A 3,968-nucleotide genomic window follows, 5' to 3' on the forward strand; every position below is an offset into this window, starting at 1 on the left:
GGATTGATAAAAAAAAAACCTATTTTAATCCACCTAGTGGTGTAATGATGCCTTTCTCATATTACTCATTACATCATATGTTAAATATACCCGTGAAATTCGCAAACACCACTGTTTATTGCATAGGAATAGGATAATTTGTTCGGATCTAATTTCACAAACTCTATAAATCCTGTTTATCCTGTAGTTCAGGAACCGAAAGTAGTATCCACAACAAATTAAGGAATTCCGTATGAAACTGTAAGACTTTTCTTTTGAACCTATAAGTTTGTGAAAATCGATTTGGCCATCTCCAAGAAAAGTGAGTGAGATCCTTTTTGCAGTTTTTAATCACTATTTACAATGCTTCCGAAACCGGATTCAGATAAACGGAATAGCCGAAGTTGGTTCGTTTGCAACCAACAATTATGACCTACAAATTGGAACAGTTTTGAACGTAGTTAAACTTATACTTACTATCTCATGCTCTATTTCGTTTAAATTAATTAAACTAAATCTAACGAGACGAACCTGCGTTTCTGTTACTACTGCGTGCTAAACAGCATGAATCAGCAGCATGAAACATGTAGTAGGATTGTTATTATTATTATTGACATCACTACACAACGTGTACGAAATAGAACAAAGCACGCCTTGTTCGTTTTGTGTTTTCTTCTTCTTTCGGTGTTGTACATATTGTCACTCTATATGGCGATTTGAAAACACTGACACTCATCGCCCTGTAACTGCGGAACCGGAAGTCGGATCCGGATGAAATTTCACAGTAGGTTTAAAGACAGTATGAACTTTAATTCAAATCAAGATTTGTCAAAATCGGTTCAAGCATCGCAGAGAAATCGAAGTGAATTTAGTTTCAGGAGTTTTTCTTCTCCACTTTCGGTGCTCTCGGAACAGGAAAAGAGGGGACCAGTAGTGCCGAATGAAGTTTTTATGCCCACAAACTAACAAGCTCTGCAAACTAGAAGGATTTATCAGACAGTTTTATGGGATTTGTACCTGTTTTTAACCATCGTTCGTGGAAAAATACTAATAAAATCGGTAATTTTCCACTTATCACGCTTTAGTTCCGGAACCGGAAGTCGGATCCAGATAAAATGTTACACAAATTTTTAGGATATTATAAGACCTTTCATTTGAATCTAAGTTTGCGAAAATCGGTTGAGTTGTTCCAGAGATAATTGAGTGTAAACTTTTTCTCAAATTTTCACATATTCCCATATAACTCCGGAACCGGAAGTCACATTCAAACGAAATTCAATAGCAAGTTATGCGACCATAAAACCTTTTATTTGAATTATAGTTTGTGAAAATCGGTTCAGCCAACTTTGAAAAAAGTGAGTGCATATTTTTTTCACTTTTTTGGTACATATCATCCTATATCTCCGAAACCGGAAGTCGGATCGGAATGAAATTTAATAGCAGGCTATGGGACTATGAGACCTTTCATTTGAATCTTTGTTTGTGAAAATCGGTTCATCCATCTCTGAGAAAAGTGAGTGCATATTTTTGTTACATACACACACACATACACACACACACACACACATACACACACGCACACACACGGACGGACACACACACACACACAGACATTTGCTCAGTTCGTCGAGCTGAGTCGAACGGTATATGACATTCGGCCCTCCGGGCCTCGGTTAAAAAGTCGATTTTCACAGTGATTGCATAGCCTTTCTATATGAGAAAGGCAAAAAGGTATCATCTCACTCCTAGGTGGATTAAGCACGTTTTTATTGGAAATTTAGCGTGCTTTTGTCAAATTCTATTAAAATTATGAAAAAACAGATTTTTTCTTGATTTTCAAATTTTTTTATTATTTTGAAAATATGTAACTTTATCAAATATCAATTCTCCATTCTCAAAATTGGACAGTATTTCACTTTCTACTTCAGCTACAACATATCAAAAGAGAGATATTTAAATTTCAAGTGTTACTTTTAAAATAAAAAAAAAACAAAATAATTTTTTTCAATGGCACTAAATTTTTATTACATAATCCAATATTGTATAAGAAGGGCACTGAAATGTATATTATTAAAACTTTGCAAGAAATTTTTGCTTTGTCCCTTCTCAAAAGTAAGGATGGAGTTAAAATGGCAGACTAATGATGCAAATAGTCTCTTTTGATCATAGAGAATGCATTTGAATTGATTGAATTTGAACCAAATTAAAAATACATGAAAAAATCGATTTCCGATTTCGTATGGAATTACTCAGTTATGAATCCGCAACCTTCTCCAATCCGGGGAAATCGTTCTGGCAACTGAACACAACTCAGAAGACTTCCCGATAGAAAAGAACTTTGGTATTTGATCACACATTGTGGTTCAAGTTTTTCTACATGGAATGAAAAGTCCCGGGCCTCTCACAGAAAAGAAGTGAATAGTTTCGAATCGTGTATATTTTTGTTGAGAACAAGCCTCTGGATGGCCCAATACCGAATTTCATGACAATCTATCCACTAGTGTTTGAATAACAGCTGATCGTGTCAGACGTCAGAGTTTTCATCAAGCTATGGAAAAAGACGCAGCAGCACATTCATGCATAAAAGCAACGGTGAAATTCAATGATTTTCGGTACGGATTGGCTCCCTATCCCCCGTATTCTCCAGACCTGGCCTCCAGCTACTATAATCTATTTTGAGAGCCTTGACAAGCCTTTTTTCGAAGGATATCAAAATGTTGGAGAACCGATAGGTCATAAGTAAATGGAGATTATGCTGAAGAATAAATAAGTTTTCATGGTAAAAAATCGACTTTTTCTTTTTAGGCTCGGGATTTCTCATTCCATGTATATCCCCTGTGATTTAATCAATCGAATCTCACCTTAATTCTCCTGCTGGGCAACGATATGTGAGATTTGACTGAATTGACATCTAATTTGTTTACCCAATGTTGACTCGTTAGGGTCTTGAATTAACATTCGATTTCTACCGAGTAGGATTGAGAAGAAAATTATTGTTTCCTTTTCTGTATATTAACTGCAAAAACAATAAATCGATTGCCAGAGGATTTTCAATTTTTTGCCAACTTGGTGGGCAGTAGAACGAACAGTATATTCAAAACGGGCATTCGATCAAAAAAGTTTGGGAACCACTGATTTAAGGTTTCACTTTTGAATAACTTATGCTGCCACCGAATCCGTTCAAATCCGGTGTTGCTCTGGTTGGCAAATGCGTTGCACCGAATTGCCTCCTCGCGGCTCGTATGTGGCGGCAGTTTGTGTGCGCGTGCGTTTTTTTTCGAACTACCCTCGTACCGCTCGCTCGACGCACCATTTGTGTTGAGTTGTTTCTGACCCAAGGTCCGATGGATGCGGGCAAAACTGCTGGGAAAGTTCCCTCCAGATGAGAAGAAACGCACGAAACCAAACGGCTGCTGGTGGGTTGACCGTTCGGGACCTTGAATGTGAGGGACCTTGATATCCGATCTCAACGTTTGCGATCATTTATGTGTTTGGGCCGTTGCGCGATCACTTATTTTTCGGGCCAACAGTTTTTATTGGTACTTGATTGGTTTCGTTTGCGAGGTAACTAGGGTTGCTGGTGGAGTTTCCACGCGAGGGTTACGAAAGTGTTTCTGTGATGCAGTGCAGCAGCATGCCAGCATCTGATAATGGTTTTTGATAGGGCCCGTTGGGTTAGGCACGTCAATACCTTGGGGTCATAAATCATTTACATCGTACTATGCGCGAGTAATAAAATATTTTTATGCACACATTTTGACGCGAAAAGAACTCTTGAACTGTGGGGTTTTACTTGTAATACTCATTAGCGGTTGCTGCAAGCGGATCATCCTTTCATGACTGTCCGGTGGGTAACTTGAAGATATTAATCTTAAGTATGTCTACAAGTATTTTTGTGCATAAATTACAGTAAACTGCTATTAGCATCGCGCAGGAACGATAAAATTGCAAGTGTTTGATTTTGCCGATGGCTATCAACATTACTTAAT

The sequence above is a fragment of the Malaya genurostris genome, chromosome 3, assembly GCF_030247185.1.
Source record: "Malaya genurostris strain Urasoe2022 chromosome 3, Malgen_1.1, whole genome shotgun sequence".
In the NCBI taxonomy this organism is placed as follows: Eukaryota; Metazoa; Arthropoda; class Insecta; order Diptera; family Culicidae; genus Malaya; species Malaya genurostris.